This window comes from Lolium perenne, chromosome 2 (genome assembly GCF_019359855.2).
Source record: "Lolium perenne isolate Kyuss_39 chromosome 2, Kyuss_2.0, whole genome shotgun sequence".
NCBI lineage: Eukaryota > Viridiplantae > Streptophyta > Magnoliopsida > Poales > Poaceae > Lolium > Lolium perenne.
This window is the reverse complement of record NC_067245.2, coordinates 121,009,864-121,017,236: the sequence shown is the minus strand read 5'-3', so window position 1 is coordinate 121,017,236 and position 7,373 is coordinate 121,009,864.

Below are 7,373 nucleotides of genomic sequence, written 5' to 3'. Positions count from 1 at the left end.
CTATTTATTTACTAATAAATTCGAAATTAAAATAAATGATTACTATTTATTTACTAATAAATTCGAAATTAAAATAAACTGATTAAAATTTATTAAATGTTATTAAATGTTGAGATTATTTTATGGATTTTTGCAGGATCTTGGAGGCTGGCGAGGCCAACGGTACTTTCGGCGGTGTGCGCAGTGGTGTAATAGTCCTACTCAGTACTCCCCGTATTTATCATTGCATTGCGAAGCGACTAAGTTTCTTTCCCTAGATGTTTTTAGCCAAGTTTATATGGGTTGATTTTTATCGTCTTCCCAGGCAGTTCCACCCGAAGGGAACACTTCTCTACGGCTACGGTTCTCGTTCTGACGCCACATGCAGGGCTTAACAGAGAACTACATGCAGAGATTTCTCCTATAGGATCCCTAGCATAAAAACCCATCCCATATAACCATGGTAAAAAGATCAAGGGAACACACAAAACTACTTCATTTCCACAATATAATTTACATACGGGTTTCCCTTTCGGGAACCCCCGAAGGGTTTACACACGGACGGAGGAATTACCTTACAACTTCACCAGATATATCTTACAAGCGCCTTCTTCTATGGAGGCTTCTTATTTTAGGGAAAATCTACTACTACTACTACTGAGCGGAGAGTGTGCTCTGGATGTGCTCTGGATGCTTGATGCTTGCTCTTCTGGTTGGTGATCCTTCTTCTGAGGCTTGGCCTCCTTTTATAGGAGGGAGAGATGCCTCCAAAGACCGCTCGTGGCCCTTCTCGGCGCTTTCTCTTCATGGCACCACGTGGAAAGCGGTTGGTGTCACAAGATTCGCCATATTATTGGTCATACCGTGTGATACAAGATTGGCCATATAATTGGTGATACTTGTGTGATACGATCATCGACCATATAATTGGTGATACTGTGCGGTACAGTACCAACCATATTATTGGTGCTACAGGAGAGCACGCATTCGTGGCAATCTTCTCGGGCACGCCTTGTATGCTTGAAGTCTTCTTGGCATGTACTCCAGGATACATGCTCTTTTTTTTTTTTTCGCTGTTGCTACAGTGGAATTTTTACTGTTGCTACAGTAGCATTTATCATTTTATTTTTATTTTTTATTTTTATTTAAAAAGGGGGGTCTTCCCCGCCCAATTTATATATATATATATATATATATATATATATATATTCTGCTATTCTCGAACCGGTTCGAGAATATTTCTGAACTTCCGGGTGTTTTCCTAGTGAACTTCTCGACGGAATACCAGAATTGCATGTTCGTGCGGACAGTATTTTCATGACAATTTTCAAACCGCTTATCGGATTGATGCCGTATAATATACCATTGGATTCGCACGGAAATTTCACAAATTTTTTGTGTTCATTGTTTTCCCAAATTCTATATTGATTAAAACTAATTTGAAATATACAAAACAACATTTTCGCGGATTTCTCTATTTATGTACAGTTTTGGGGTTCTAGTTTTCAAACCGTTTGTCGGAATGATGCGTATGATATGCCGTTGGAAAGGTGCTGACTAGGCGCAACTTTTTCATGCAGAACACTTTTCTAAATCCTTTATAATTTAAGAGCAGATTTGAAAATACGTGATTACATTTTTCGAACTTCTCGGTTTTTCTAACTGTTTTTGGGGCTCATTTCTGAACCACTTATCGGAATGTTCCAAATGATATTGCGTTGAAAAGATATTGATTAGGCGAATCTTTTTCATATTGAATGTTTTTCCAAATTCTAAATGGTTTTAGTTTAATTTTAGAAATACATAAAAGTGAAGATAACGCCGACACAAGAACATTTCGAAATTGGCTCATCTAGATTGATTAGGTGTGCCATTGCGATATGTTGGAGTATTAGTAGAGTTATATTAGTGCTAATTGTACGTTGAGTTGGTCGATTTGCGCAATCGGTGGTTGTACGGACGATTTCTATGCGTATGATTTCCGTCCAGAAAAACAGAGTGCATTAGGTGCTCGAATATGAAGTGAACTTCCATATATCTGTTAGTGAACTTTCGATCGCGGTATAAAAGTTTCAGGCATGTAATAAAATTATAGCGAACTTCTGTGGATGTGAACTTCTTCTCCCCTGAATCTGAACTTCCCGACGGACTTCAATATTGTACAGGGCGAACTTTCGAAACTTTAGTCTAGTTTGAATTGAACTTCAGAAAATATAGCGAACTTCCGTCGCATCTGCACTTCTCTGGATACAGATCTGAACTTCCCCTTATCTGCATCTAAACTTCCAGACGGACCTCAACATTGTAAGGAGTGAACTTCCATTTCATATATGAACTTCTATACGGGGAGTGAAATTTCATACGGAGGTAAGTGAACTTCCTGTTGGTGGCAAGTGAACTTCTGAAAATATTTTACGAACTTCCACATGTTCGAATTGAACTTCCGAGTTGTGTTTGTCTTTTGTTCAAAGTGAACTTCCAAAAATAATGTGAACTTCTATTGTGTTCGAAGTGAACTTCCGTTTTTTTATGTTTAGTTATGCAACAACCTTCTGAACTTCTGAATTCGGCGCAAGTGAACTTCTGAATTTTGCGAGTGTGAACCAAGTCTTGCAGATGTGAACTTCCTGATTTTTTGAAATCTGGAGATTTTTTCAAACTTACAATTTTTGTGTATGTGAACATCCCAGTTTTGAAGATGTGAACTACGGAGTCTTTGTAGATGTGAACTTCCTATTTTAACTAAATTGAATTTTCACAAAAAGTAATTTTCGGGCATGTTTACAGCGAACTTCCTCGAGGTACAATGTGAACTTTGGGACGTTACAAAGTGAACTGTCATTTCGACTAAAGTGAATTTCAACAAAATGTACTTGTGCGACGTATTTTAAAGTGAATTTCCATGAGATGGAAAGTGAACTTCCACGCGGTACAAAGTGAAATTAATTTTTTACAAAAGTGAATTCCCACAAGAAGTAATTTTATCGGCGTGCAAAGAGGTGAACTTCTACTGGTGCCAAGTGAACTTCCTCGTAGTGTACAAAGTGAACTACCATTTTAACCTAAGTGAATTTTGACAAGTAGCTTGTTTGACAAAACGTAATGTGAACTTTTGAAAAATGATGTGAACTTCCGAAAAAAGTGAAGTGAACTTTCGAAAAAAAGTTAAGTGATCTTCCGAAAGATGAAGTGAACTTTCCGAAAATGAAGTGAACTTTCAGAAAAAGTAAAGTGAACTTCGGAAAAATAAAGTGAACTTCCCAAAAAAGAAGTGAGCTTCCGGGAAAAGTATAGTGAACTTCCCAAAAATGTAAAGTGAACTTCCGAAAAATGAAGTGAACTTCCCGAAAAATGAAGTGAACTTCCAAAAAATGTAAAGTGAACTTTCGAAAAATGAAGTGAACTTCCCAAAAAACTGAAGTGAACTTCCGAAAAAATTAAAGTGAACTTCCAAAAATGAAGTGAACTTCCCAAAAAAATGAAGTGAACTTCCAAAAAAAGTAAAGTGAACTTCCGAAAAATGAAGTGAACTTCCCAAAAAATTAAGTGAACTTCCGAAAACAGTAAAGTTAACTTCCAAAAATGAAGTGAAATTCCCAAAAAAGAAGTGAACTTCCAAAAAAGTAAAGTGAACTTCTGAAAAATGAAGTGAACTTCCCAAAAAATGAAGTGAACTTCCAAAAAAAGAAAAGTGAACTTTCAAAAAATGAAGTGAACTTCCCAAAAAAGTGAAGTGACCTTCCGAAAAATGAAGCGAACTTCCAAAAAATGAAGCGAACTTTCAAAAATGAGTTCGGCGGTATGTGGCGCAGGTTTGACAGTAGGCGGGATGGTGTCGGCGGGAGGTAAGGTAGGGTGGGGTCATCGAGAGGTGGTGTGGGTGGGATCTTCGGAAGTTGGAGGTGTGGGGTTGGTGGGTGGTGGTGGTGGGGTAGGGTCGACGAGAGGTAGGGTGGGGTCGACGAGCGGTGGGGTTGGCGGGAGGTAGCTCGGTGGGGGGGGGTTGGCGGGCGGTGGGGGGGTTGGGCCGGCGGAAGGTTGGATGGGATTGGGTGGTTGTGTCGGGTTTAGAAGGTCTTTAGAGATGGGTTGTAGAATAACTAGTCTATAACATCCTCGGGGGGGGGGGGGGGGTTCTAGAATAGCTATTCTAGAACCACACTTAAGGGCGGTTCGAGAATAGTCTTTCTCTCTCTCTCTCTCTCTCTCTCTATATATATATATATATATATATATATATATATAGGCCGGTACTCAGAATATTATTTTGAGCATCACCGATTCTATAAAGGGGCGAGTCCAGTGGATACGGTAGAAAAAAAACATGCCAACTGACCACCCCGTCCGCAGGTCAACCATTGCCTCGCCCACCGCCGGACCTCGACTCGCGCGCCAACGGGCCTGACCCGCGCACTGCCGGTCCTCCTCCCACGTGCTGTCGCCCCTGACCCGCGCGCCGCCGCTCCTCTGCCCGATGTTGGCTTCTCCACAGCGCTGGCCCAAGCCCCGCCGTTGTCACCACCTACCTCGAGCGTCGCCTCTAATCAGCACCAGCGTGGGATCTTTCCCCAGCGGCCTGTGCGCCTCCCGATGACCATGGGAGGGCCCTACCTCCTCCCACCTCCTTCCAGGACGAAGAAGCCGGCACAGGTCGTACCTACCGCCATGGCGGCCCATCTCAGGCTGGTGCCAATGCGGGCGGCAGTGCGGGCGGTACCGCCCGCAGCAAGGCGGTAGCGGGGCGGTAGGCGGGCGAGACGGTAGCGGCGGGCGGTGGTTCCACCGCCCGGCGTTAGGGCGCGGTACCGCCCGCCTATAGCCCGCGTTGGAGGCGAGAGCGGGGCGAGAGGGAGGCGATAGCGGTGCTAGTGGGGGCTGTAGGGAGGCGGTAGGGAGGAGAGAGAAGTGAGAGCTGGCACTATAGCCCGTGCACTGGCACCGTGGGGTGAGAGTGAGGTGAGAGTGGGGTGAGAGTGAGGAAAAAGCTGACGTGGCGAGGCTATGGTGGGGTGATGCATTGACACCAGCCTCAAGTTTCTCCCCCATTCCCTGCCGCCTAGCTCCCTCCGTTGGCTAGAGCTCCACGCCCCTCTAGGGGGGGGGGGGGGGGGGGGGGGCGCCGCAGGCTGCCAGTCTCGCCGTATCACAGAATGCTTGAAGAAAGGCAAGTTTCACTTTCTTCTCACTTGGTTCCAGCGTTGCCGTCCTCCCTCCGGTTGCATCAACCTGGATGGCTCGATGGGTCTCTGTCCGCGCAGTCTGTCTCCGACTCTCTTATTTCTCTGTTTCTCTCTGTTAGCACACAGCAATACTGTTTCGATTTTTCTTCTTTTTAATTAACAGCAAGGCAGTGCAGTTGTTTGGCGATGGGCAGTACATGTACTTATTGGCAATGGCCTCTAGCTGCAGCGCGGAGCCGGCAAGAGGATGTGCGAGGCCGCTATGTCTGCTGAAAGCCTGAAACCGCCGCCTGTTGTAGCTGTCTTCTGATTTGCTTCTTCGAATCGATTCCGTGTTGCTGCAATGAATTTGTACGCACATGATAGCAGCCAAAAAAGGAGAGAAATACACTAGGATACGCAGTCTACCTATTTTCTGTCAGCAGTGCGTCAGTTTGGTTGGTACGGACTACAGAGTACCATATAATGGCAAGGTAGGTACTGTGTTCCTATTTTGACTTCGAGCTTCACGATGACTAGCTGAACTGTGCACTTCCGCACCCACCCACGCACGCTAAGCTGTTGGTGTAGCTTTTTTTTTTAACAAACGCTCTGATATAGTCCTGTAGCTAGCTAAAACTATTATTTGCAAATGAATAGAGGAGTAGGCCATGGTTAAACGATATAACGAGATAGGACAAAAATATCTGACCCCGCGCAGCCGCTCCTATAGCCCGCGCACAGCCGCCCCTTTGGCCCGCGCCGCCGCCCATGACCCGCGCGTGTCGGCTTCCACGCCGCTCCCCGCGAAAACCGAGCGCCCACGCCACCGGCCCAATCCCCACCGGCGTCACGCGAGGAGGTTCTCCTCCATGGGAATCTCCGCAGCGGCCACCACACGCGCAGCCGTCGGCCTACCCCTGTGGCACCCGGCTCCGGCCACCGTCGGTTATGGCAAGGCGAGCTCGTGGATGAGGTCCTCCGATGACGCTTCCATTGACTTATTTTTTAATATTTCTCCGAAGTAAAAAATTTGCTGTCGTGTATAATAAGTGTACAAAGTGCGTGAAGAGCACTCGATCGACCCATCAAGTGAAATTGTCGTTCCTAAAAATGTTCTTTAGGAAGTGCAAGTAATTGGTATGGAGAAGTACAAGAACTTGCTACCAGGAAATACATCTCTCGCCGCTCGTATAACTCAGAGAGATTAAAAGTGAATCCTGGAAGTATGTATACTCTTAACAGCGCAAAGTACATTATAATTCTTGTGTCAAATGCACCAGATTATTACTTTTACCAAATAGTCACCTCCTAGAAATTTAGTGCATAAAGTCACTGAAATTCATTTCAAACGCCGAGGATTGATAATTGGTGATTTGATTAAAGCAATTCACTAGCCGCATCCATCGTCTTCATATTTCTGTACAAAAATATCATTCGGTCATTAAAAAAAAATGTAGATACATTGAGAAACAAAAATAGGAAGTACACCCATTCGACAAGAGTTGTACACCCACTTAAGATAAGAAGCACAAAGAAAACCAACAAAAAAATGAAGAAGAAACAAAATGATCCCGTCATTCGCAGAGAAGTTCCAATACATGATGTCGTTTCCTTCTGCCGCCAGCGAGGATCTTAGCATCGTGATGCTTCCTCTCCACATCTCCGTTCCATTCTCTGCTGAACATGCGCAGTCCACTAGTTCATATGCTAAAAGTATAGATCCTGTGATTCTATATTTCTTTGTTACCGCTCCTGGAAGCAAGATGACCATCGACATCGCCACTACATGATAGCACAATACTGAGCAATTGCCGCCACGAAAAATGCATGCACAACTGCGGTGAATCTCTTTACTTATGTGGTTGAAATTGATATATTGTAGCTGGCTTCGGATGCATTAACAATGAACCTGTGAAGATGTAAAGATGAGAGAGAATACGTGGTGATGGTCAAAGGATAAGACCAGGATATGTGGAGTAAAAAAGAAACAACCTTTAGTGCGGAAAAGCATCACTGATTTTTGTATCCAAACGCACACAGTGCCATGTACATATGGAGTAGTACCTCTGATGCATGTGGTACCTTGGAGCAGAAAGTCTACTCGATTTTTTCTTTGCATGTGAACTTTGAATTGCCGAGAAACAAAAATTCATCAAATGTAAAATCTAACAAGTACATGTGGAAAAGGGGTAAACGGTAGTACACTCGTTTCGCACGATGGTACAGTTCTTC